This window comes from Manduca sexta, chromosome 20, assembly GCF_014839805.1.
Source record: "Manduca sexta isolate Smith_Timp_Sample1 chromosome 20, JHU_Msex_v1.0, whole genome shotgun sequence".
NCBI lineage: Eukaryota > Metazoa > Arthropoda > Insecta > Lepidoptera > Sphingidae > Manduca > Manduca sexta.
The window spans coordinates 3,957,281-3,966,515 of record NC_051134.1 but is presented as its reverse complement, the minus strand read 5'-3'; the positions used below and the strand labels follow the sequence as shown (position 1 = coordinate 3,966,515).

The window sequence follows — 9,235 nt, the reverse complement described above, 5'->3', positions numbered from 1 at the left end:
GATTATTAAGTATATTTATTTTGTTCATTTTATATTATAAAAAAGTTATTTCTAAGTAGTGCAATGCAAGCTATAACAAACGAATGATATGTATGATCGATAACAACATTTCATTTTCAGGTAAATTTCTTCATTCGAACTTAATTATAAAATCATTCTTGGAATTTAAATAATAAATTTAGTTCAAAGTATCCATTACGTGGACGGTTGGCACTTAGCAAGTTGTTTCTTTCTTGCTTTACTTTTAAGAAGTATTTTCTTTTTGTTCTATTTGCAGGTTTACTGATGTTTCAAAAGAATCGAGAACTAATCATAGATTATTTTCGCACAGGTCGTGTTAATGGTGATGTGATGACCCAAGCCCACGAGCCTCTGAACGTGATGGATTCAACCACAGATTATTCTACGAAGACCGCGCGAGGCGTTCACCTCTCCAAGCCTCTGGCCTTCATCATCCTCGTCATTTTCGGGCTGACACTTGTCACTGCATCACTCCTAGTATATAACTACGCCGCTTGCCCGCGAACCGACCAATTAGCGAACGTCACCAAGTACGAGATCTGCCACTGTGATCAATCAAAGCTCTCAGTGATACCTTTAAAAACAGAACGCCCTAAAATCGAACCAGTAGAAACGACTACAGAGCCACCTAAAGAAATAGTTTTATCACCAAGCGATCTCAGGCTACCTGAAAATGTCAAGCCAGAACGGTATTACTTGAAAATCACTCCTTATTTAATAGAAGGAAATTTCACATTCGACGGCGAAATCAGTGTAGTATTAACTGTTTTGAATGAGACTGATCAAGTAGTGTTTCATGGTGTTGAATTGACGTTGCATGATGTGAAACTGTATGGGAGGGAAGATGGAAGACCGGTGGTGATCACTCGAAGAACTGAAGAGCCGTTACGTCATTTTCACATAGTGAGTCTGGGGCAACCTTTGGATACTGGAAAGCAATATGTTTTGAATATATCGTATACTGGAATACTGAATGACAATTTGCACGGATTCTACCGAAGTTCGTACGAAGAGAAAGGTATTAAGAGGTAAGAAGTTTGATTAGTAATCTGGTGATTTAATTGTGTTTATGTATTAATTACGTACCCATCACGGCTGACTGTAGAGGATAAATATTTGTAGTGCAATGAATACTGAGTTACTCGAATACGATGGAATATCTGCCAAAGTTGCTTACAATATCAAATCGCATTTCCTATTCTAGACAGAGAGATTTCTCTTCTCTCTTTGGTCGCCTGTTTAGGTACTTAAACTCAATCATCAATGTTCATTACTGTGATTAGAGCATTAAAATAGAATAAAATTTATAGGAAATGTCATTGAGCAGGAGTGGAAGTTATTCACACTAAGTTATTTGAAAAAAAAGCATGTAAATCATGATTTCAAAACAAAAGTGTTTCAGTCGAACCTTACTCATGAAAGGGACCATAAATATTCTCTGCACGATAGCAGTTTTTTTTTACAATCCAATCAACGTGGTGTTAAAATAACAAACTTTCAATCACCGGCAGTGACAATGTTTGTTTAAGGAGATAGGTGTGTGCTTGTTCAGGTTGTTTGTGGAGTGTTGTGTGTTGTGGCCAATTACGGAAAGGTCGTTTTAATGAAGGATAGGGTATTGAGTTTAGGGATGTAGGAATATTTAATGATTTTCCAGTATGATTTTTTTATCAGTGTCATGTTGTATACTTTTTAAACTACTTACCTTTAAAATTTTGGGATACCTCAACACACCTCGTTTCTTCTTCTTTTCTTGTATGTCCGTATGGTACTCTCAAGGATAACTACATGCATGTTTTTTTATCTATTCAATAAAAAACACCAGTATCACATGCATTAGGGTTTAAAAATCGTAAATTATGATGCACTTGCTTATTGAAGGTGTGTACAGCATTTACAATATTATCTTATGTATTCCACAGTACCCCAAACACAATAAAGCAAAAATAGTGATTGCATGCAAAATAAGAAAAAAATATTAAATTATAATACACTAAATCACTCTCTGGCTTGGTTTATGATTGTTGCCCTACTGTAGGCAGCTCTTATCATCAGCCACCCACCTGTTAACCTAACTTTCTGTAGTCGAATAGCCTCGAGCAGAGTGGCAAAGATTTTATTCGAGTCTGCAAAATCTAATGATACGCAATAAATCCATTTGTTTCCTATACTCATTTGGCCGTAAAACCTCACGCTCAATGCAAAACGGATCCATATGGACAGGTAAATGGATCTTTTATTGAATTAGGCTATACTTTTTAAATGTAATTCTAAACACAATGGCCAATTAATTTACATACATTAGGTGAGGTCGCTCTACGGAACAAACGTACGTGTGGATTGAATATAAATATGCCAATTGCTCCCTTGTTACCGATATCCTTCTGGATATTGTTTTGGCGAAAAAATAAAGTTGCAAATTTTATTAGTTGGACTATTTTCTTGATCGTGTTTATAGACAATTACGATCGGATTATATTATTAGATCGGTGTTACGCTTCATTGGTATACATATTTGGGTTGTTCTGAATTAGAAGATATTTCCAATTTGATGAAACAGCTGTTGAGTTTGGAGTTGCGTTCCTCATGTCGGTAGACTTGCTCTGTATAGGATGAGTCGAATATAAGAATTTGAAGGACGAACTTTATATGTAGGTACTAAGGGTATACCGTAGAAAGTTCATTCTATAGTTCGTATTCTCTGCCAATACTTCGTATTTCAGCCTAAACATTCCTAGTAGTTGGCTTGTGCCCTATTACAACAAGTTTAATGCCAAAATCAATTGATATGAGAATGATAAATGTTTGTTACGAGTCTGGTACAATTTATTACGTCTGACGCGAAGTTTATAGAGTAAAGATAACTTATGTTTAGTTTTTAAAATCTTTGTAGAAAGTACTGTTAAATTCTTCAGTGCAGTATAATTACTGGACACAATACACTAAATATTGGCCGGTTACGTACTCAATGATTCTACCACGATGTTTGTAATATCTAGGTGGTATTTTTATTGTTTATAAAATCCTGGTGCTTACCAGACCAACCTTGACTATCGCTGCAAACTTTCGCTTTTATAATATTAAGATTTTCTCAGAAATTAAATCTATAAAAGTAATTTGTGATTTCTCACGATTCACTACACCTTTAATGTAAGAATCGCAGTAAAGAAAGGTCTCATTTGTAAATGTAATTATTTCACTAAAAATTCAGTTAAATATTTTAATGTAATGTGAATTAAAATTCTTTTTAGTTTTCCGTTGAATAATGTAATTTACTACTTTGTTGTACATCGAATATCTGTCACTAATCACAAATCTTTTGACCTAAGTATCGAATACATACTTACTCGTTCAGTTTTGATTCTAATGCAGTATGACCTAAGATCGAGTTTCCTCATGTCATGATTCCAGATGGATCGCAGTAACTCAATTCCAGGCGATGGACGCCCGCCGAGCGTTCCCGTGCTGGGACGAACCCGCGCTCAAGGCTCGCTTCACCATCAGCATAGCACGACCATCCAATATGACGTCACTCTCCAATATGGACATAATTCGCAAAGAGCCGCAGTGAGTACTAAAGATTTTATATTATTTAATTTTGACCGTAATTAGTTTTAACTGCTTTAGTTCGGAATTAGTAGTAAATTGAATAATTAATAATATGTTTTATTTGAACTAGATTATTCAGAGGTATGCTTTTTGTGTTCAGTAAAAATCAAGGTCTCCATTCGACCTAAATATAAAGTACGCAAATGCAAAAGGAAACTGAACTTAGATTCACGAAGTCTAGCTGAATTCACATGAGGTATCTTTACAAACAGATACAGACTTTAAAAAAAATCGCTCCTAATAGAAGCTGGTGTATCTTCTTGTTGACTGTCATAATATCAACAATAGTTTTATATCATTTAAATAATTCTCATTTTTTTATTACAGCAAAACCTTACCTAACTACACTTGGGACCACTACTCCGAATCCCTGCCAATGTCAACGTACTTAGTTGCTTTTACGGTAACGGACTTCCAGAACATGACTGATAGGAACTTTTCGGTATGGGCCCGGAAAGAGGCTCTGCCATCAGCCGCCTTTGCCTTGGAGATAGGCCCAAAGATACTGAGGTTTCTGGAGGACTACTACAAAATAAAGTTCCCATTGCCCAAGATTGATATGATAGCGTTGCCAGATTTCAAGAATGGAGCTATGGAGAATTGGGGCTTGTTGACTTTTAGGTAAGACTCATTTATGATACTGGGTGTTATGAATAGTTCAATAATATTTTTTTAGACTCTCACAGATTCTATAATTATAGAGAATAATCAGAGAATATTGATATTATAATATTTATTTCACAAATCAGTTTGATTTATATCAGCAATAATAATATTTATAATAGAGTCTGCTTTAGATCAGCAATTACATTTAACTTCTATTATTATAATTTTTTCGTAGCTTAATTGTGTGATAGATTATTTTAAAGAAAAACAGGAGCATTTATTAAAAATCTAGAGAATGTTAGATTCGTTTAAATAAAATGGAGGACAAATAGATTCTAATATATTTTAGGCAGTTTCCTCTATCGCCTGAAGGAAACAAAATTACTTCGAGACAACGAAAAGATCTTTAAAGAGAAAGATAAATGTAAGGACTTGATGAATGAACAAAGGGACTTTTCATTATCTTTGAAGGGCTAAGTTATCGTATTGGAGCTGGGGTGAACGCAATCGGAATTTTTATTAGGGGTTCATGGGCAAAAACAAATTACTTTGTATTTATTTCTTTTGTGATAAAAAAAGGGAAGTTTAATTTGATTTCTTCTTCGGGTAGTCATCACTTAGGTAGGTAGTGAAAGGCTGGTAGGTTAGCTAGGGTAGGACTTATATCCTCACGCGCGACGCGTTATTCTTTTATTATTCTTACCTGCCAACCCGAGTTGGCAACTTTGTTTTACCTTATTCTTTTATTCTTTATGAACTTTATCCCTAACTTAAAATGTCCGTAGAAATCATAAGTGTTATTTAGAAATAATAATTATTATTCTTAAAAATTGTTTTGACGTATCATGAGCATAACTTTGTTGGCCTGCGTGATAAATAAAGTATTTTATTTTATTTAATTGAGGAACTTAATACGCTAAATGATTAAGGAGGCGGGAAAGTTCGAAAAATGATGAACTTATCAATAATGTTACCAGAGAAATAGCAATGCTTTATGAGAACGGTGTGTCGGCTACGATGGACAAGGTGCACGTGGCGACGGTGGTGGCGCATGAGATCGCGCATCAGTGGTTCGGGAACCTGGTCACCCGTCCTGGTGGAGGGACTTGTGGCTCAACGTAAGGCTTGCCACGTACGTGGAGTACGTTGCTGTGGACGCTGTAAGTGAGATTTTTGTATTTTTTAAAATTATACTTTGATATTTTTAAATACGTGCACGGAAAGTGCAACTGATGGTAAGTAGAGTGGAGTCCAATAGAATGTAGACTGACTAGAAATGATACCCCTCGGCAGTTGGCACAATTATGCCGGCCTGTTGGAACCAGATACACAGGCTGATCTGGGAACGCGACACGCTTACGAAATATTTACAAATAAACTTACAAACTTAGGAAAAAACCCGAACTTACAAATTATTTATAATGAATGCTATCTAGCAATTATTAAAACACAATTTCATACAAACGATCAATAACATACTTTCGATACATTATAAAATAATATATAATTAATACGTAATGTTTTTATAGGTGGAGAAATCATGGAATATAACAGAAATATGCATTCTGGACCAAGTTCACAACGTGTTCCAGTTAGACGCTCTGAACTCTTCGCATCAGCTGTCTGTAGACGTGACGGCTTCGGAGGAGACTGATGCTATTTTCGACAAAATTTCTTATGGGAAAGGTATGTTAGTGAAATATAACTTATGCCTCTATGAAATCTCATTCACACACTAGTCTAGCCGCCATTTGCAATAAAGATTCCAATCTCTTTTTCGATTTATCCCAAAATGGACCAAACAGAACATAGGATTTTCACGTGTTTATAAATGACTTATTTTGATCGGTTCATTCTAGGAATCGGATTGAACTAGATACTCACACACACCGACACATAAACACAATGTAATTACGGCTATTATAATTAAAGGACAGCTTTGAAAGATATTTAGTTAAATAGTAGATTATTTGACTCTTTTACCTACATGAATATCAAAGGTATCCTATAATTAGAACGCATAGAAAGAGTATATACATACATAATATATAGTATATCGATGATTGAAAGGCTTACTGACATTTTTTCTAAAATGTTTAACTAGGTTAAAAAAACATAGAAAAAATACTGATTTTATATATGTATGAAATTTTGTGTCGCAAGAAAATGCTTAAGTCGATTACCCATTCACCCATCGATATAAAGTATAGAAAAATAAATAAAAAGAAAGATACAGATATTTAGAAGTCGGTTACGTCAATCATGCGTCGTTGTCATTACGATTTTGGGAAGTTTCAACTGTTGCTATAGCATTGTTTCGCTATATTATTACTACATCATAATTCCATAGAGGTCGATTAAAAAGTGTATAGCATAATTGTGCCGACTGGCGAGGGTTAATCATCTGTCGACAATCGGCATTTTATCTCGACATCGCTCCGTTCAGCATCAGGTGTACTGCGGTCATTTTGTCGTGCATATATGAAAAAATAATTTTTGTTCCAGGATCAGCTTTGCTTCGGATGTTGAATCACATCTTAACAGACGAGGTCTTCAACGCCGGAGTGACGGATTACCTCAACGCGAAGATGTATGGCAACGCAGAGCAACGCGACCTCTGGAGTGCGCTCACAACCGCGGCGAGGAAGAAGGGAGACTTCGACGCTGACGTCGCGGTGGTCATGGACTCCTGGACGCTGCAGACTGGCTTTCCGGTCCTCACAGTGTCTAGGGATTACAAGACTGGAAGCATATCACTAAGCCAGGTAATTTACAATTTATCTTACTGTTAGATGCTTTTTTGATTTTTCGATTTTTTGTTAGTGATCTATGCAGAATGGAATCAATTTTCTTTCTTTAAAACTATTTAATAGAATATAGTAACATTCTCCGTATCGATAATTATACGCGCTATACTAGGTCCGGCCAAATGTATTAACGCCCTCTACTGATAATAGATAGAAGCGCGGTATAATTTTATATCGTTCTAATAGATGTCACTATATTGCACATTTTAACACATTTTAAAATGCTAACAGCATCTTTGCTATGAAATATATTATTTTTGTCGATTTAAATATAATTGATACCTGATTGACTACTAAAAGGTCGTTTACTTATTATGTTAGCGATAACTTTTTATTGTGATTCATTTAATAAATATTTTGCCCGTTTTGATACAAACAATTGTCCATTAATTATTTGGGAGAGTATTATAAAAAAACCGGCTCCCTGACAATATAGCACTGGTATTTCACTTTACTGTATTGGTATTAACGAATCTAGTTAACTTATAAGTGCCATCTAGCGGTATATAGCAGAAATACATTTGGAATATTGTGAAATCAATCCGATAGATGTCGCTACAAGGCACAAACTGAAATAAATCGACACGAGACAATTTTGTCACGTGCCCAATACTTTGATAAGTTATTCAAGCGGATTTTATTTATCAGATTATATTTATTTGCTTGATATTAGAAGTGTGAGTTGACGACCACAATCGCATAGATAAAATAACTTTCTTATGATTAGATCCATGTTATATTTTGATTTACTGGTCCTAAGTTTATTATAAGTTGTAAAATATGTTACGTATGTTTTTTTTTATAAAAAAAAGAAATGTTGTTTATGTACAAGTAATAACAGATAACGTCTCAAGTTCAATGCCATTATTACTTAATGTTTCAAGTATTCAAATATGAACGTTATTGACTCGTATTGCAAGTATTGTAGATATTACTAGCGGTCCGCAAATACGCATGTCTTGTAACACCGACTATAGATTCTTAAATTTACAATTCGGTATTTACAGCATCTGTTTTCTATCTCGCCATAGCCATATTCTGCAAAATCATAGTAAAAGATTGGATCTCATATCGAATACTAAATAATATTTTAAATATAAAGTCGAGTGATTAATGGATGAATCCCTAACTGATGCATCATCAACAACAGATGTCACGAAGGTACTATGTCACGCTGACAAAAAAAAAGAAAACTCGGCTTAAAGGGTTTTGTTATTAAAGTTGGAGTATTGCTTATTTCTCTCACAGGAGCGATTCGTTCTGATAAACGAAACGACGCAGAAGTCGCCGGTGTGGTGGATACCGGTGTCATACACCACGGCTTCGGAGAAGGACTTCCATTCGACGCGGCCGCGGCTTTGGCTGAAGGGCGAGAAGGCGATAGTCAGCAATATAACAGCGAAGAAGGAGGACTGGTTCATAGCCAATATACAGCAGACAGGTTTGTAACTTTTTTCAAGATTTTGGTCTTCGACGGTCGCTAGAATTATGTAAACTATCTTAGACGCCGTTCAAGTGTTACCTAACGCAAAATGGGGGGGAGGGGGTCTTCTAGAATGTTACGATGCGTGACAGGGGCGGGAGGGGAGTCTCGAACAACGCGTTATGTAATATTGATTTTTTTTAAACAATAACGAAGGTATTTTAGCGACTTTCCGGTATATTGCGTAAAATAATTGTGAATATTACAAACAAATAACACTTTAGAGTTACATAACTTTTGGAAGGGGGGTGCAGGAAAACGTTACGGCGCTTTACTTAGAGGGTGGGGGTCAAAATTTTGGTCAAAAATTCCGTTATGTAGTACTTGAACGGCCCCTTACTTATCATAAGCCAGTTAATACGGAAAGGCATCTTCATCATTCAGAGGGAAATAAAATATTTTTACGGCACCATTCTGTCAACAATTGTGTGACTTGATGGGCCATATCACTGTGAAAATGTTTTCAAGGTGGTAAAAAGTTTAAAAGATTTCAAAGATTTATCCTTAAAAGAATAAAGCGGCGATAGCCTAGTTGGTTGTAGAACGGACTACCGAGACGAATGTCCGAAGGTTCAAATCCCAAGGGCACACACGTCTGACTTTTCTAAAAAAATATGTGTTCACAAATAATACTGTTTGTGAATTATCGCCTGCTTTAACGGTGAAGGAAAACATCGTGAGGAAACCTGCATACCCGAGAAATTTTCTC

At 35.5% G+C, this 9,235-nt stretch overlaps 1 pseudogene; it reads left to right on the top strand.

The window, feature by feature from the left end:
• Positions 1–311: 311 nt before the first annotated feature.
• On the top strand, positions 312–8,492 carry LOC119189935 (annotated as a pseudogene).
• Positions 8,493–9,235: the final 743 nt, after the last annotated feature.